Consider the following 19802-nt stretch of genomic DNA (forward strand, 5'->3'; position numbering starts at 1 on the left):
AGAAACAAGAGGTCATTGAAAAGACGGGAAAGAAGGAAAAGACGAAGATGGATGTCAGGGGAGACTCTGAAACTTGCTCTCGAACGTCAAACAGCTAAAGCAAAAGGAAGAATTGATGAAGTATAAACTGAACAGAAGATTTCAAAGGGCGTCTTGAGAAGGCAAAGTAAAGTACTATAATGACATATGCAAAGAGCTGGAGGTGGAAAACCGAAAGGGAAGAACAAGCTTGTCGTTTCTCAAGCTGAAAGAACTGAAGAAAAAATTCAAGCCTTGAGCTGCAATAGTGAAGGATTCTATGGCAAAAATATTAAACGGTGCAGGAAGCATTAAAAGAAGATGGAAGGAATACACAGAGTCATTATACCAAAAAGAATTAGTCGATGTTCAACCATTTCAAGAGGTGTCATATGATCAGGAACCGACGGTACTGAAGGAAGAAGTCCAAGCTGCTCTGAAGGCATTGGCGAAAAATATCAATTGAGATGTTTCAGCAAACAGATGCAGCGCTGGAGGTGCCCACTCGTCTATGTCAAGAAATATGGAAGACAGCTTCCTGGCCAACTGACTGGAAGAGATCCATATTTATGCCTATTCCCATGAAAGGTGATCCAACCGAATGTGGAAATTATAGAACAACATCATTAATATCACATACAAGCAAAATTTTGCTGAAGATCTTTCAAAAATGGCTGCATCAGTATATCAACAGGGAACTGCCAGAAATTCAGGCTGGTTTCAGAAGAGGACGTGGAACCAGGGATATCATTGCTGATGTCAGATGGATCCTGGCTGAAAACAGAGAATACCAGAAGAATGTTTAGCTGTGTTTTATTGACTATGCAAAGGCATTTGACTGTGTGGGTCATAACAAATTTTAGATAACATTGCAAAGAATGGGAATTCTAGAACACTTAATTATGCTCATGAGGAACCTTTACATAGATCAAGAGGCAGTTGTCCAGACAGAACAAGGGGATACTTATTGGTTTAAAGTCAGGAAAGGTGTGCGTCAGGCTTGTATTCTTTCACCATATCTATTCAGTCTGTATGCTGAGCAAATAATCCGAGAAGCTGGACTATATGAAGAAGAATGGGGCATCAGGATTGGAGGAAGACTCATTAACAACCTGCGTTATGCAGATGACACAACCTTGCTTGCTGAAAGTGAAGAGGACTTGAAGCACTTACTGATGAAGATCAAAGACCACAGCCTTCAGTATGGATTGCATCTCAACATAAAGAAAACAAAAATCCTCACAACTGGACCAATGAGCAACATCATGATAAATGGAGAAAAGATTGAAGTTGTCAAGAAGTGCATTTTACTTGGATCCACAATCAACAGCCATGGAAGCAGCAGTCAAGAAATCAAAAGACCCATTGCGTTGGGTAAATCTGCTGCAAAGGACCTCTTTAAAGTGTTGAAGAGCAAAGATGTCACCTTGAAGACTAAGGTGCGCCTGACCCAAGCCATGGTATTTTCAATCAGATCATATGCATGTGAAAGCTGGACAATGAATAAGGAAGACCGAAGGATTGACGCCTTTGAATTGTGGTGTTGGTGAAGAATATCTAATATACCACGGACTGCCAAAAGAACGAACAAATCTGTCTTAGTAGAAGTACAACCAGAATGCTCCTTAGAAGCAAGGATGGCGAGACTGAGTCTTACCTACTTTGGACATGTTGTCAGAAGGGATCAGTCCCTGGAGAAGGACATCATGCTTGGCAGAATACAGGGTCAGTGGAAAAGAGGAAGATCCTCAATGAGGTGGATTGACACAGTGGCTGCAACACTGAGCTCAAGCATAACAACGGTTGTGAAGATGGCTCAGGACCGGGCAGTGTTTTGTTCTGTTGTACATAGGGTCAGTATGAGTCGGAACTGACTCAGTGGCACCTAACAACAACAACAACAACAGTGCATTTAAGTGTTAGCCAACTCCTTCTCCCAAGTGAGCCTCAGAACCCTTCACAAGGATTTATTTGTAGCTTGCCATTTTGGTATTGTTCCCTAGAGGGATCCCTGGGGTGGAAAACAGGAGACTCTTCTGTATGATTCACTTGATGAGATGTAGCATGAGGATATCCTGAATAAGCGACTGCAGGGACTTCCTCTCTTCCCAGGTGCACATCTAGTTCCACTGCCCCCAGATGGTGTGTCCTGGGCATCATTGAAGTAGCAGGGAAATGTGTTCAGAGTCTTTCTGGGGAGAGCAAGTTCTCAGTGAGTGATCCCTGAGTCCTTGGTTTACCTTGTTAAGTTGTGTTGACAAAGTCAAGATCTGTTTGGACTAATCTGAGTCTACTGGTGGGCATGCTGTGGGGCAGAGTAGCTCCCACCTAGGAGGCAGGGAGTTCCACAAGCCCAATCCCACAGTTGCCTTTTGGGCAGTCAGTTCAGATTTTCTCATTTACTTTGATGATTACTTTAAAAAGCCTTCATTTTCATTCTTCATTAATTGTTAATTGGCTGCTAGGATTCATCCTTTTCTATTTCCCTTCCTGAGTTTCTCCATTTTTAAAACAATTTCTTCTTTCCACATATTGGTTTTCTTAAAGTGGGGCATACTCGATCAAATTGAAATAGTTCTGAAATTCAAATGACACATTGGGAATGGCTGTTTCTATGTTTTTTCCATCAATGTATTAGTATTTCATGGACCATCCAACTGTTTAGTGAAAGGTGCATTCTTGGATATCGTTTTGAGTCTCAACTAGCCACCCCCAGAGTATGTAGCCAGTCCATCCATTTTGTATTACATGGATCCTTATAATACAAGTGTGAAAGTACTCTCTAAGAATATGAAATTAAGTTTGAATGCATAGAATTTCTACTATGTGTTAGATGATGTAGAAAATCTTCAAGGAATTGGTATTGAAAGGGAGCAAGATGTGTATATGGCCAACTGTAATGGAAGACAGAGTAATAAGTGATACAGCATAGAAGGAACATAGACGGGAGAGGATAGAATGAAGCCTTCATGAAGTGGTACATGCCATTTAATCAAGATCTTAAGGGATGAATAATATTTCAGCAGAGAAACGGGGACATCACATAACTAGAAAATGCTTAACAGGCGGACAAAGAAGAGGAATTGTGGAACATATATGGATTGAATCGCCTGTTACTATAGAAGAATTACTTGGTTTTGGGTTTTTTGTTGTTGTTGTTGCTTTTTTTTTTTTCATTTTATATTAATGAATGTTTACTTTTGAAGTTGTCTTGTCTCCCACCTCTATTCCTTTTTCTGCCAGCATAGTAAAATCATACAGAGGCACTGTCAGTTTTAGGATGGTGTGGATGTGGACCTCTTCAAGACTAGTTAGTGCTTAACAATTTATATTAGACATTGACTAAGATTCTTCTGATCCTTTTCCAGCTCCGGATGTACTAGTACAGTACAAAGCATTTTAACTGCTGTTTACGTCATCACAGTTAGATCTAGACTGCCACTAACTCAAAAGAACCAGGTACAGATAGATTCACCCCACCCTGGTCCATTTTGCGAAGTGGGCATGCTCATGCTACTAGCTACAAAGGGTGTGTAGCTATCTTCATATATTTCGGTTTCTTTCACATGATGTTGTTATTGTTAGGTGCTGTCAAGTTGGTTGCAACTCATAACAACCCTATGCACAACAGAATGAAACACTGCCCGGTCCTGCATTATCTTTACTATCATTATTATGCCTGAGCCCATTGTTGCAGCCATTGTGTCAATCCATATTGTTAAGGGTCTTCCCGTTTTTTGCTGACCTTCTTCCAATTTTTTCTTTTTTTCTACCAAAAATGATGTCTTTCTCCAGGGACTGGTCCATCCTGATAACATGTCCAAAGTGAGACGAAGTCTCGCCAGTCTTGCTTTTAAGGAGCATTCTGGCTGTACTTTTTCCAAGACAGATTTGTTCATTCTTTTGGCAGTCCATGGTATATTCAATATCCTTTGTCAACACCATAATTCAAAGGCATCAATTCTTCCTCAGTCTTCCTTATTCATTGTTCTGCTTTCGTGTACACGTAGTACAGTGTAACTATGACCTACATTTTGGCTTACCCTGGGAAAGAACTAAGGTAGCTGAAGCTATTCAACGGTGGCTGCATACCTTAGGAAGTGCAGTAGAAGAGATCAATGGAAAATTAAGTAAAGTCACTCCCAAATCCAAGATTTTGTTATTCTGATACCGGGTATTCTTTACTTAAGGCAATGGTTTTCAGGGTTTGTTTTGTGTTTTCTTTTGTTCTCTGGTTTTCTGGGGTATCGCAACATAAATAGCCAGGGCTCTGAACCCCTTACTCCCCCTTACTCTACTTTTATCTGTTTTACATGTTGGGCTTTCACATCTGATTTCTTCTGAAGAAACAGTTCCGTTTTTTGACATGCATGCTTATATAAAATACATACATACATGAATAACTAAGGTGAAAATCTGAAAACACTTCTTTAAATAATGGAGTAAGGAGGTTGATCTTAAGGTCCCGTGAATGCCTCAAAAGGCAATATATTTATCTAAGGCACTGTAACTATCTAAAACTTTGGTATTGTACATTAGAAAAATAGCATTTTGTGCTATCATTTGTGAAGTCAGTTTTTAAAAAAGAAATAATGGGTCCATTTGGTTGTTTAAACTATTTGCATTATTTGTAATGTATACACATTTTATACACATTTGTCTTTTTTTTTTTTTTTTCTGTATATAGTTCATCAAGTTTTGCTTGGTTCTATGCTCCTTTGTTCTCTGCCTCCTACAGAATTTCATCTGTTAGCAGATAGAATATGTATTCTTATGGAGAAAATCTGTTTTATTTATTATAAGGCATATGTCTTAGGCTACCAAACCAAGTATACTTAGTGTTTTGAATTAAATATTTAGTGCGTCATTGACTATTTCCTCTCTGGCTTCCATTAAGATCTCTAGAAATACTTCCTCTCTAATAAGCCTTTTGTTTGTTTTTGCCCAGAACACAGACTGATGTTGAATGAGCCATCTCTGTATTTAGGGTGTGGTTAACCTTTTCTTAGTAACTTGTCTAACCTTTAGTACAGGTCATTTTTGGTGAGATGTTAACAAGTTTCTGTCATTGCAGGAAAGACTTGCTTTGTTCCCAGATACCTGATAATACTTCTGTTTTGAAAATGATAATATATTTTTTATTGCTGTTGTGGAATAAGAACTTTTAAAAGAATGCACAGATTATCAAGGTCGTTACAAAGGCAAATGGTCTGTGCTTGGACAGGGTATCTGGAACTGAGCTGGGAATCCATAGCCTAGTTTCCTTCTTCCCTGGAATACGATTGGTGTATTTGACTAGCATAGACTAATGTTTCACCATAGTGATTGTGGATTTTAAGCTTTTAGGAGAGTTTAAAAATTTTTTAAATTATATGCAGGAAACTCGACTTTTGTTTTAGTGTATACTTTTTTTAATTTTGATAAACACATAGTTCTTTATCTACCACCACACGTAAGTTTCCTCACCCAAAAGATTCTCCTCTGCACCTTTCTAGTCAATCCCTATACCCACCTGAGCCCCTTTCTATCGTTTTCCCTTTTCCAGGTTTACAAATGTAATCATGTAGTATGTAGCCTTTTGAGTCTGGCTTTGTTCACTTATGTCTTAGAAGGTATAATACATTTGAGATTCATCCGTGTTGTGTGTATCGTCCCTTCTTATTACTGAGTAGCATTCTGTTGTATGGATACCATAGTTTATCCATTTACCAGTTGAAGGACATTTGGGTTGTTTTCAGTTTGGGGTAATTATGCATGCAGCTACTATAAATATTCGTATATAGAATTTTGTAGGAACATAAGTTCTTATTTCTCTCAAATAAGTAAGAGTGAGGATTTTGGGTTATGTGTTAACTGTATGTGTGACTTTATAAGAAACTGCCAAACTCTTTCCAAAGTGACTGTAACGTTTTGCATTCCTACCAACTATATATGAGAGTCCTAGTTAATCCGCTTCCTTAGCAGTAATTAGTATTATCTTTTTTTAAAAAAGCCACTTTAATAGACAATTGGATCTCTGCATGCAAAAGAATGAGGTTGGGCCCATCCATACCTTTCACACGATATACAAAAATTTATTTAAAATGGATCAAGGACCTGAATATAAGAATTAAAACCACAAAACTCATAAAAGAAAACATTGGGGTAAAGCTTTACCACCTTGTTCTTAAGAGCAGTTTTTTAGATATGACACCAAAGACACAAGTAACTGAAGAAAAATAATAGATAAATTGGATTTCATCAAAATTTAAAACTTTTGTGCATCAAAGGACTTTATCAACAAAGAAAAAAACCTACAGAATGGGAGTAAATATTTAGTAACTGTGTATCTGATGAAGTTTTAATACACAGAATATATAGAAAACTCTTACAACTCAACAGCAAAAAGACAAACAACCCAATTTAAAGATGCACAATGGATTTGAATAGACATTTCTCCAAAGAAGATATACAAATGGCCGATAAGCACATGAAAAGATGTTTAATATCATCAGTTATTAGGGAAATACAAATCAAAACCACAATGAGAGCCCCCACTAGGATGGCTGTGATCAGAAAAATGGAAAAAAAGTGTTGATGAGTATGTGGAGAAATTGGAACTCTTATGCATTGTTGGTGGGAATGTAAAATGGTGCAGGTGCTATGGAATATCAAGGTAAATAGAGAATTACCATATGACCCAGCTATTCCACTCCTAGGTGTATAACCAAAAGACTTGAAAGCAGATAGTTAAACAAATACTTGTATACCAATGTTCATTGCAGCACTATTTACAACAGACAAAACTGGGAAATATTACAAGTGTCCATCAACAGATGAATGAATAAATAAAATGTGGTATATACATACTTCCTTAGTTATCTAGTGCTGCTGTAGCAGAAATACCACAAATGGATGGCTTTAACAAGCAGAAGTTTATTCTCTTACAGGCTAGTAGGCTAGAAGTTCAAATTCAGGGTGCCAGCTCCAGAGGAAGAATTTCTGACATCTCTGGAAGAAGGTCCTTGTCATCAGTCTTCCCTTAGTCTAGGAGCATCTCCACCCAGGAACCCCAAGTCCAAAGGATACACTCTGGTCCCAGTGCTGCTTTCTTGGTGGTATGAAGACCCTCCGTCTCTCCACTCCTCTGCTTTATATCCCAAAAGAGATTGGCTCAAGACACAGTCCAATCTTGTATATTGAGTCCTGCATCATTAGCATAACTGCCACTAATCCCATCTCATCAACATAATAGAGACAGAATTTACAACATAGAAAAATCACATCAGATGTCAAAACGGTGGACAGTCACACAATACTGGGAATCATGGCCTAGCCAAATTGGGACACATTTTTGGGGAACACAATTCAATCCGTGACACATACAATGGAATACTGTTCGTTTATAAAAAGGAATGAAATTCTAATACATGTTATGACATGGATGTACCTTGAAAACATTATGTTGAATGAAATAAGTCAGACACAAAAGGACAAATATTGTATGATCCCACTTATATGAAGTATCTTAGAACAGACAAATGCTTAAAAGACAAAAGTTTATTTTATTAGTGATTACTAGGAAATAGGGAAGGGAGTAATGGGGAACTGTTACCTAAGGGGTACTAAGTTTCTCTTTGGGGTAATGAAAAATTTTGGAAATACCTAGTGGTGATGGTTGCCCACCGTGATGAATGTAGTTAGCCCTCTATATCCGTAGGCTCTGCATCTGTGAATTCAGCCAACAGTGGATTGAAAATATTTGGAAAAAGAAAAATGTTCCGAAAAGCAAAACTTGAATCTGCCACGTGGTGAGCACTACACCGAATCCATGTGAATGAAGTGGTGTATATAGGCAAACCGTTCTGTAGCCTCCCGCCATTTCCCGCAGCCTCTCTCTAGCACTGCTTGTTTGAGCGTTGTTCGCCTAGCGTCTTGTCATTATTCCCTAAACAATACAGTACTGTGTAACAACTATTTACATAACACTTACATTGTATTAGGTATTATAAGTAATCTAGAGATGATTTAAAGTGTACAGAAGGATGTTTATAGGTTATATGCAAATACTACGCCATTTTATATAAGGGACTTGAGTACCTGTGAATTTTGGTATCCACGGGGATCCTGGAACCAATCCCCCAAGGATACCGAGGGGTGACTGTCATTAAAGTCACTGAATTATACACTTAAAAATTATTAAAATGGCAGATTTTTTGTTACATATGTTTTATCTCAATAGAAATTTTTAACCCTCTCCCCCAAAGCCATGCTAATACATATATAGTGGTACCTCTTTGTGGTCGTAATGTGCATTTCCTTAATGACTAGTAATGAGCATCAGTTCATGTGCTTATTGGCCATCCATATATCTTCTTTAGTGAAATGTCTATTCAGATGTTTTGTCCTTTTTAAATTGTGTTGTTTGGGCTTTTTATTTTGACTTTTGAGGATTCTTTATATATTTTGTTTACAAGTCCTTTTCAAGCATGCGTTTTGCAAATATATTCTGCCAGCCTGCGACTTGTCTTTTAACAGTATCTTTCAAAGAGCAGAAGTTATTTTGATGCAGATTGATTTATCACTTTTTTCTTTTATGGATCATGCTTTTGATACTTACCTAAGAACTTTTTGCCTACCCCAAGGTCATGATTTTTTTTTCCTATATTTTCTTCTAGAAGCTTGATAATTTTAGGTTTTACATTTAGATCTGCGATTCATTTTGAGTTAATCTTTTGTTTATGGTATGAAATATTAATCGATCTTCACTTTTTGCACATTAATGTATAATTATTTCAGCATCATTTGTCAAAAAGAGGGTCCTTTGTCCTTTGAATTTGTCAATTATGGCACACCAGCAATTGATTTTTAAAGTATTGGTGGAGATGAGTCTTTCGAAAACAGTGTCCCTCTTATCACCTGTAAGAATTTAACAATGGATAAAAGAAATTTAATAAATCAAAAATGATAAAATTGGCAAACTTTTGAACTTCTTACTCTCTTTTTGAGAGATTGACCAAACTGTCACATGTACAGGGGTGTTGTGAACCATCCTTCTCACCCACCCTCAATGTACATCTGAGCTTCAGCCTTGTAACTGGAAGAGTACACGAGCAGCCTTGGCAGGTCCCCATTCCTTCTTCCTCTAGATTATGCTCTGTGGTGGTCTGACAGTTACCATCTGAAACACAGTGCCTACAATTGCAAATTATTAAAGCCATGTTTTTACCTTTATAAATGGATTCAGTGTTGAAAAGATAGATTATAAGCATCAAAGCATTTTTTTTTTAACTGAAGAATTTTGCTGAGTACAGCCAGGGTCACTTCCACGTGTTTAAATGGTGTTTAAAATAAGGCAGCGCCTCTACACAATTGAAGTGTGAAGGAAAAATTGCTGTGCTTCCTGGTGAATAACAAATTGTACAGCAGATTATGAATATACCTCATATATCTTGCCATTTTAGGAAAGAGTAAGGCCTTTTGTTCCCTTTTTGTATTGTTCTTGGAAACTACTAAAGTACTCTAAGAAGATATTGAAAATATTTAAAATTGTGGTTTGAATGTGAAGGTAGAGGTTGGAGGAACATTTTTTTGAAAACCTGCTTCCAATTCTGCTTGTCCTAATACTGTTTTTAAAACATAGCACAAAGTCAGAGATTGTGTCTTTATTTACTCTTCCACCTCATCTTTCAGGTCTCAGCCTTCCTCTGAGAAACCTTTGCTGACCTTTTTTTCCTGTCCCCTCACTTAGGTTTGGGTCTCCCCCTCTCTACCACCATGCCCCCCCCAACTGCATTATATTCAATTTCTGAGGAGGGAGACAGATAATAGGCAAGTAAACAAGTGGACTAGGGAGGGGTTCAGATAAGTGTAGGTTAAGACAGGATGATGCGATAGTGACAAGGGAGCTTACTTTAGATTGGTTGGCCCAAGAAGTCCTCTTTAAGGAGGTCTGAGGTATATTCCAAATATTTTTTTTCTAAGGATGGAGTTACTGTTTCTTTTTGTAATGTAAGTTCGAATGGATTCTGAGTTAACCCTGTAAAAGTCACTTCAGTTCGCTTGCATGCTAGCATGCTTTCCTGAGTGGGGGGAGAGAGTGGAAGTCGAGGCAGCTCCTTGGAAAATGTACACACGAGCATGTTAGAAGTGTAAGGCATCTGTCATGTTTCTGGTAGCAGAAAAATGGTCAAAAACAGCTGCCCTGTGTGATCTTTAACTTTTCTTTCTGTTTTAAGTTCTGGATTTTAAGTGATGGCAGAAATTGAAGTGAGCAAAAACACCTGTCTGCTGCTGTTGCTCGTCTCACCTCAATTGCCGGCCAAGTGCCTTCCCATCATCTAGGCTTCCCACCTCCGCCCTGAGGAGAAGAGAGTTTGCTGAGCCAGCAGGGAAGGGGTGGCAGTGACTGTACCATGTCATTTTCTCATTCGGTTGTATGGAAACACGTCTTGCCTACTTAATGGTTTTTTTCTCCTGGTACTGAATTTCTTCATAGTCCACATGCAGTACTTTCTCCTAACCCCTATTCTTATTGTCATAGATTTATTTTGTCAATGAGTAAATATATGGAATTGTGATATATTTTTACGTTGTTTTCTTGCTATTTAACTTCTGGTATGTTTATATCTTGAGTCATCAACTAGATTATAAACTGCTTGAGGAGTGACTATTGATTTAATTTTCTTGTAGATTACACACAAAACAGGGATGAGAAGGAGGACTCAAAGATCTGTTAACTGTTTATTCAGGTGCTAGATAAATAAGCATCTATGTCCCCTCCATCTTGGTACAGGTCTTCCTTGCACCCTTTTTTCTCCCTCCGTGAACAGCCACTAAGCAAGCACTGTGGTCTGTCTTCCTACCCACAAGAAACTCTTTTTCCCCTCTCTTGTGATCTCTTGCATCCTGACTTGCCTATTTCATACATACAGCTGTTAGAACTTTTGCCCTAAGATTATGTCGCCTTTCATAAAGCACCTAATTCTAGAGATCGGTAGTAGCATTTTTGATCCAAAATAATCTAAAACAATTCAGAAAATTAATAAAGTGATAATTAGCAAGGTCTTCAGAACCATTTTAGGATGGTCAACTGTGAGGTTAATCAGGTCATTCCTGTCCCGGATCTCTGAGTTGGAATTGGCTCGATGGCAATGGGTTTAGCTTTGGTTTTTTATTCCACAGGAAGAAAATTTGTTTCATTTAGACCTAGGGGGTGGGGTAGTTTGAATTAAAATGGTTGAACCTTTTGCACTTCTGCAAGGTGATCAAATCATGGGATTCTTTTATGGTTTTAAAAAATTAGCAGTTTAGGCCTTACAGAGAAATGATTGTGTTAAGTTCCTGTTGCCTTGATTTATAGACCTTTGCACACTGTTAAGGAAGGAAGTAATTTATGTTTATGGTCATGACTCTAAATCCTAGCCCAGCCTAAAGTGTGAGTGTCAGCCTAATATAAACGTAATTATGATGCATAAAAATTCCCATAAACAAGATAACTTGTGGATTATTGAATATGAAACTCTTTTGTCTGTTTTCCATCTTTTGTCAGTGAGTTACTAAATATAAGGGCTTTCTTTTGCCGAGCACTGTGCTAGACACTTGGGAGACAAAAATAAAACATTTGAGAACCTGCCTTCAAAGAGCTTATGTTTAAGATGAGAGATGGATATAAAGACAACAAAATGTACTTGTAACTAAGTCGTATATTGGCAATAAGCATAAGGTACAACAGAAGCTTAGAAGAGGACACACCAAAATGTACCTGAAACAATCAGACAAAGCCCTACTGAAGAGTTACATTCAAAGCAGCTTTTAACAGAGGAGTAGGTGTTTTCTAGAAGGACAAAGAGATTGGGTTCAGCATTCTAGATTGTTGGCAGCCGATGGGAAGCGAGAGAATGCATGGCCTGTCTTTTCCCCCAGGAAAAGGTGTCCTGATGTGTTCATCAGTTACTATGGCAGTCAGCCTAACGCTTTGGTCAGGCTGGTTAGAGCACAGTGCTGGTGAGCCCAGGATTAGGCTTTTCATCTCCACCCACCCACGCCAATGAACTTCAATTTCATGATGACCACATTCCTGTAACAGACAGTACCAGTAATCCTTGCCTGCCAGCTCACAGATGTGGATTTAGTGTGTGTCACCACACCCATGTGGGTGAAAGGGTGAGGGAGTGTGGCTGTTTCCGTGTATATCCATGACCACAATTGAAAAATGACTGCGAGATGGTCTTCTGATGAAGCGTTACCAGCATAATTTCTGTATATGAAGACTTGTTCCTATTTGTAATGGGCCCAGTAGATTTTCAACCTTACAATTATATAATATTTTATCTTGTGCTGTGCTACAGAAAGGATGTGACATAGATATTTAGTCAGTCTCAGCAGAATTGGCCTTTTTCATGACTCCAGATTATATAACTTCACTGACTTAATACATGTGGCATGTATGTTGAAGAATCAGAACTCACATTTTTCAGAAGACTTTTACAATGGCTATAAATCTTTCTGTGCCTTTTTGTCAAGAGGGAGTTCATAAAGTATAATGACTTTAAAAGTGAGCAAGCTTTTGGATGGTCATAAAATATGCCGAATATGCTATTTTATTCCCATTTATTGGCAAATCCAGACTTTCCATTATGTTCTTTGTGTTTATACCCCAGATTATTCAGTGTAGACAGATGTGTGTGGACTGGCATCAAAATCTAGTATATGGTCGTAAATGTCTTCTGAAGACTAGATTTTTAATGACAAGATCGCTTAATTTTCCCAACTGAGGTATAAAGATAAATTTTAAAAATTTTAGGCTGAGTTTCTTGACTTCGATAACTATTTTTGTAATGAGCATGTGCTTTTGTTCTTTTTTTTCCCCCCCTTCAATCAACTCCACCCCCACTGGAACCAATTTGGTATCTGTGGGAGTCATCATTTTAATGTGTGTGCTGTCAATCCACCACTTCCCCTCGCACAAGGAGGAACATGACAAATTAAAATGCTTTTTTAAATATAAATTGCAAACAAATCCAATCAAGAAATCATTTCCAAGTGAATTTTGTTTCTTTCCTTCTGAAATTTCCACCAGTGTTCCCTTCATCCTAACTCTTAAGTCCATGAAAAGAAGGTTTTAGAAGGGAGCTTGGAATAAATGACCACATTTGTGGCTTATTAGACCTCGCGTATTAGACCACAAGTAGAGCAGACAGCAACATGCTATTAACATGTTGAACTACAACTTCAAGCCATATAGTATAACTGCATTGCTGGGAACCAGGCCAACTCCACATTGCTGCATGGCCATATTGGGCACTTGCAGAGCAAATGTCTGTAATGGAGAGCCATGACAACATTCTTTTTAAATAGTTCCTTTGTCCGAAGTCAAAAGACTTTTTTTTTTTTTTTGCCATGTAGAAAGGAATGCTGGTAATATATTGATCTCTTTATCCACACCTGTAAATATAGATTGTAACATCATCTTTAAAACAAGGGACAATGGTGTATTGAATGAGTACCATATAAGTTTCCATCTGCTTTGTCAAATAGTTTTAGTGCATGTGACCCTGGCTGTTTACAAAGCTTCCCCCCCACCACCCCCCCACCCTTGTTCCCTTTGTTTTGGTGGTATATGGAAATCAATGCCTTTAACTACTCTGTTTTCTATAAAGAGGATAATGAGATGGTATAAACTAAAATATGTAAACTATGAACCAGTCTTCAAAGACAAGTCAAAGCTCTCAAAAACATTCTTGGAAATAAAATTTGTCCCTTAAAAATAATGTGATTAATACTGTAGTTACTACCAAATTTATATCTGATTCTAACAAATGTTTTAAAATCAGGAAACAAGTAATTTGACAAAATAGTCGTAAAATTTATATCTGTAATATTTTGCTAGTTTTTGAGCTTCTAAGAATATTAAAGTTTTTGGTCTTTGTTGATATATTTATATGCCAAAATAAGTGACCTAATTTAGGATGAAAGTGCTTGTTCGAAGATTTTTAAATCAGAAAATTTTATTGAATTTCAGGTTTCAATGATGGTATCAATTTTAATTGATTAAAAATATTCTGCAAATCTAGAGAAGTTCTTATTCTGAATTTTTTTTTTAGCAATTGAGATAATAAAACAAGTCACAGAAAAGAAGTTTTTATTATCTTTCTAATTTTGAAGAGGAATTTTATTTTTATTATTATTACACATCTATTACTTTTAGATCTAGCAGTGGGATATTAGGTCATTTCATCCCTTCTGAGCTAGTACTGGATTGTTCCTTTCAATATATTTTCCAGTGTTTGGGCCAGTCTGTTAATCCTTCATCATGCTAGAGATTCCCAGGATGTTCATTGCTGGCAGTAGATTCATCTCCAGGAAAAATGCCTTCTACTGCCAAGGAGTTAAATGATTCAAGGTTGTGCTTCCACCACAGTTGTTTAGTTTCCTGACATTCGTCCCAGACTTTCCTTGGCTTATTTTCTTGGATATCCATATTGTATTGAATGTTTTATACTTTGTAAAATTGTATGTGTGTGCGTACACTATTTTATAAACTCTTTGGTTTGCAAAAATATTCCCTGGAATTGCAAAGTTAAGTGGTTACAAAAGAAACAGTATGGCCCACAAGTCCAAAATATTTACTATCTGGCTCTTCAAGAAAAAGTTTGCAGATCCCTGATCTAGAGCACTTCTTCCTTCCTTCCTTCCATTTTTTCCCTCTTTTTTTTAAACACATCTTTGACTAGTTGAAGAATGGGTCAGTTGTCTTATAGAATATCCAACCTTCTGGATTTGTCTGTTTGCCTCTCCCTTTGTCTTTTAATTTGTTCCCTTGTTCTCTACTTTCTTGTAATATGAAAGTTAATTCTAGAGGCTAAAAAAGAGTCAGATACAGTTTCTTTTTTTAAACATTTCTTAAATTCTCCTGTGGTTAGGAAATATTGTATCATATCAGGAGACACATAATATCTAATTGTCCTAGAGATACTAAGATTGATCCATGGATTCAGGTGATGATAGCACAATCCCTTCATTCTAAATTTCAGCATGGTTCTTTCTTCTAATGGTTTCATCCGTTGATGATCTTTGCCTAAATTGGTTACTTCATTACAGACTGTATAACAGCAATTTTCTAATTATAATAGTCCATGCATATTTGTTAGATGAATTCTTGTGCAAAGAATTTTCCCTCATCAAGGGTTAGTTGGAAAGACAAGATTAATGCTTAAATCTTCCCATTTAATATTTAAGTTTCAGAAAAAGGAATTAATTCCCTTGTTACCTCCAGTAGTAACCCAATGCATTTTTGTTTTTTGTTTGATTTTATTATGAGCACCGAGATTTTTTATATATATTTATATTTATAAGTGTGTGTATATACATATAGATGTTTTAAAATAATATTGATATTACTACTAATACTGAGTCTCAGTGAATGAAGCTTAAGGTTTTTTTGTACCTCTGTTTGTTCTTGGAATATATCCCACTAAGTGTATAGTTAATTCTGCATTTTAAAGTTATTCATAATAATTCTTTTCCATATGTAGTTGTATCACCACTTGATATACATTTGCTTCATTTTGCTTTCAATTTGGAAGATTTTTTTCTCATTTTGATTTACCATTTATTTTTTAATATGTGTACTTTTGAACTGCATTAATAGAATGTAATCTTGTCAGCACTGCCCAAAACACAGCACATCTAAAATATGTTCACTTTTTTTTTTTTATTGTACTTTAGGTGAAGTTTTACAGAACAAACTAGCTTCTCATTAAAGAGTTACTACACATATTGTCTTATGACATTGGTTAACAACCCCACGACATGTGAACACTCTCCCTTCTTGACCTTCGGTTCCCTATTCCCAGCTTTCCTGTCCCCTTCTGCCTTCTAGTCTTGCCCCTGGGCTGGTGTGCCCCTTTAGTCTTTTTTTGTTTTATGGGCCTAATCTTGGATGAAGGGTAAACTTCAGGAGTGACTTCATTACTGAGCTAAAAGGGTATCCAGAGGCCATACTCTTGGGGTTTCACCGGTCTTTGTCAGGCCAATAAGTCTGGTCCTTTTTTGTGAGTTACAGTTTTCTTCTGCATTTTTCTCCAGCTCTGTCCGGAACCCTCTATTGTGATCCCCGTCACAGCAATCAGTAGTGGTAGTCAGGAACCCCTAGTTGTACTGGTCTCATTCTGGTGGAGGCTGTGGTAGTTGTAGACCACTAGTCCTTTGGACTAATCTTTCCCTTGTGACTTTAGTTTTCTTCATTCTTCCTTGCTCCGGAAGGGGTGAGACCAGTGGAGTATCTTAGATGGCCGCTCACAGGCTTTTAAGACCTCAAGTGCTACTCACCAAAATAGAATGTAGAAGTTTCTTTATAAACTATGTTATGCCAGTCGAGCTAGATGTTCCCTGAGACCATGGTCCCTACAGCCCACCTCCCAGTAGTTCAGTCCCTCAGGGATTTTGGATGTGTCTGTGGCACTTCTATGACCTTGCCTTGTACAGGCTGTCCTGGCTTCCCCAGTATTGTGTACTGTCTTACCCTTCACCAAAGTTACCATTTATCTATTTATTGTCTAGTAGGTGTTTTTCCATCCCCACCCCTCCCCTCCCTCTTAACCCTCAAAGATTGTTTCTTTTTGTGTGTAGACCTTTTCATGAGTTTTTATAGTAGTGGTCTCATACGTTTGTCCTTTTGTGACTGACTTATTTCACTCAGCATAATGCCCTCCAGATTCATCCATGTTGTGAGATGCTTCCCAGATTCATCATTGTTCTTTACCATTGCATAGTACTTCATTGTGTGTATGTACCATAGCTTGTTTATCCATTCATCTGTTGATGGGCATCTAGGTTGTTTCCATCTTTTTGTTGTTGTGAACGATGCTGCGGTGAACATGGGTGTACATATGTCTATTCGTGTGTTGACTCATTTCTCTAGGATATATTCCTAGGAGTGGGATTGCTGGATCATATGGTATTTCTATTTCTAGGTTCTAAGGAAGCGCCATATCATTTTCCAAAGTGGTTGTACCATTTTGCATTCCCACCAGCAGTGCTTTAGAGTTCCAATCTCCCACAGCCTTTCCAACATTTGTTATTTTCTGTTTTTTTGATTCGTACCAGTAATGCCGGGGTGAGATGGTATCTCATTGTGGTTTTGATTTGCATTTCTGTAATGGCTAGTAATCTTGAGCATTTCCTCCTGTGTCTGTTAGCTGCTTGATGTCTTCTTTGGTGAAGTGCCTGTTCGTTTCCTTTGCCCATTCTTTAATTGGATTATTTGTCTTTTTGTTGTAGAGGTGTTGGATTTTCCAGTAGATTTTAGAGATTAGACCTTTGTCGGATTTGTAATAGCCAAACGTTTTTTCCCAGTCTTTAGGTTCTCTTTTTACTCTTTTGGTGAAGTCTTCTAATGAGCATAAGTGTTTAATTTTTAGAAGATCCCAGTTATCTAGCTTTTCTTCTGGAGTTTGTATGTTGTTATTTATGGTTTGTATCCTATTAATGCCATGCCATTGATCCTATTTTTTCTTCTATGATCTTTGTAGTTTTTGGTTTTATATTTAGGTCTTTGATCCACTTTTAGTTAGCTTTTGTGTACGATGTGAGTTATGGGTTGTGTTTTATTTATTTGCAGGTGGACATCCAGTTTTATCAGCACCGTTTGTTAAAAAAGACAGTCTTTTCCCCATTTGATGGACTTTAGGCCCTTGTCGAAGATCAGGTGGCCATAGATGAGTGGGTTTACGTCTGGGTTCTCAATTCTGTTCCATTGTTCAATGTATCTGTCATTGTACCAGTACCAGGCTGTTTTGACTACCATAGCTGTATAGTGGGTTCTAAGGTCAGGTAGTGCAAGTCCTCCTACTTTATTCTTCTTCAGTAGTGCTTTACTTATCTGGGGCCTCTTCTCTTTCTGTATAAAGTTAATGATTAGTTTTTCCATCTCTTTAAAAATGCTCTTGGTATTTGGATCAGGACTGCATTGTATTTGTAGATTGCTTTGGGTAAAATTGACATTTTCACAACGTCAAGTTTATCTGTCCGTGAATATGGTATGTTTTTGCATTTATGTAGGTCTCTTGGTTTCTTGCAGTAATGTTTTTTAGTTTTCTTTGTATAGGTCTTTTATATCCCTGGTTAGATTTATTTCTAAAGTATTTTATTTTTTTAAGGGGCTATTATAAATGGTATTATTTTCCTGATTTCTTTTTTGTCATTCTCTTTATTGGTGTGTAGGAATTCCAACTGATTTTTGTATATTTGTCTTATCTGAATGTTTCTGTTAGTTCCAGTGGTTTTCTTGTAGAGTCTTTTGGGTTTTCTATGTATAGTATATCATCTGCAAATAGGAGTGGTTTTACTTCTTCCTTACCAATTTGGATGCCTTTTATTTCTTTTTGTTGCCATATTGCTTTAGCCAGGACTTCCAGCACAGTGTTAAATAGGAGTGGTGATAAAGGGCATCCTTGTCTTGTTCCTGTTCTCAAGGGGAATGTTTTCAGCCTCTCTTCATTACGAGTGATGTTGGCCGTTAGTTTTGTATAGATGCCCTTTGTATGTTGAGGACTTTCCTTTCTATACCTATTTTATTGACAGTTTTTTATCAGGAATGGGTGTTGGATTTTGTCAGATGCCGTTTCTGCATCTATTGAGGTGATCATGTGATTCTTTTATTTATGTGGTGGATTATGTTGATTGATTTTCTAATGTTGAACCATCCTTGCATGCCTGATATGGCATCCTCCTTGGTTGTGGTTTATTATTTTTGCAATTTGGTGCTGAATTCTATTAGCTAGAATTGTGTTGAGAATTTTTCCATGTATATTCATGAGAGATATTGGTCTGTAATTTTCTTTTTTTGTGGTATCTGCCTGGCTTTGGTGTCAGGGTTGTGCTGGCTTCATAGAATGAATTTGAACGTATCCCTTCCTTTTCTGTGTTCTGAAATACGTTGAGTAGTACTGGTGTAAGCTCTTCTCTGAATTTTTGGTAGAATTCTCCAGTAAAGCCATCTGGGCCAGGACTTTTTTTTGTTGGGAGTTTTTTTTTTTTTTATTAACTTTTGAACCTCGTCTCTTGTTACAGGCCTGTTCAGATTTTCAGCATCATTTTATGTTTGGGTAGGTGGTGTGTTTCTAGAAATTTGTCCATTTCCTTTAGGTTTTCTTATTTGTTGGAGTATAGTTTTTCATAATACGCTGTTACGATCCTTTTTATTTCAGGTGAGTCTGTCGTAATGTCCCCTATTTCATTCCTTATTTGGGTTATTTGCATCCATTCCTGCTTTTCTTTTGTTAGTTTTGCCAGGGCTTGTTGATTTTGTTGATCTTTTCGAAGGGCCAGCTTTTGGTTTTGTTGAATTTCTGTGTTTTTCTGCTCTCTGTTTCATTTATTTCTGCTCTGATCTTTATTATTTCCTTTCTTCTGGTGGCTGGGGTTTCTTTTGCTGTTTTCTGTGTTCAAGTTATGTAGCTAATGTTTTGATTTTGTCCCTTCTTTTATGATGTGTGCATCTGTTGCTATAAATTGACCTCTAAGCACTGCCTTTGCTGTGTCCCAAAGGTTTTGGTATGATGTGTTTTCATTCTCATTCGTTTCTAGGGATTTTTTGGTGCTATCTTTGATTTCTTTTATTACCGAGTGGTTTTTAGTCAGGGTGTTATTCAGTTTCCATGTAATCAATTTTTTTGCCATGCTCTTTCTGATAATTTATACTTTGATGGCATTGTGATCAGAGAAGATACTTTGTATTATCACTGTGTTTTGGATTTTGTTGAGGGTTGCTTTGTGGCCTAAGATGTGGTCTATTCTGGGGA

At 37.3% G+C, this 19802-nt stretch overlaps 1 protein-coding gene across 8 annotated transcripts in view; it reads left to right on the top strand.

Annotated features, from left to right (window-relative positions):
- DYM (dymeclin) overlaps window positions 1-19802 on the top strand; it is a 358557-nt gene that overhangs the window by 177457 nt on the left and 161298 nt on the right. The window lies entirely within an intron of this gene.

This window comes from Loxodonta africana, chromosome 11, assembly GCF_030014295.1.
Source record: "Loxodonta africana isolate mLoxAfr1 chromosome 11, mLoxAfr1.hap2, whole genome shotgun sequence".
In the NCBI taxonomy this organism is placed as follows: Eukaryota; Metazoa; Chordata; class Mammalia; order Proboscidea; family Elephantidae; genus Loxodonta; species Loxodonta africana.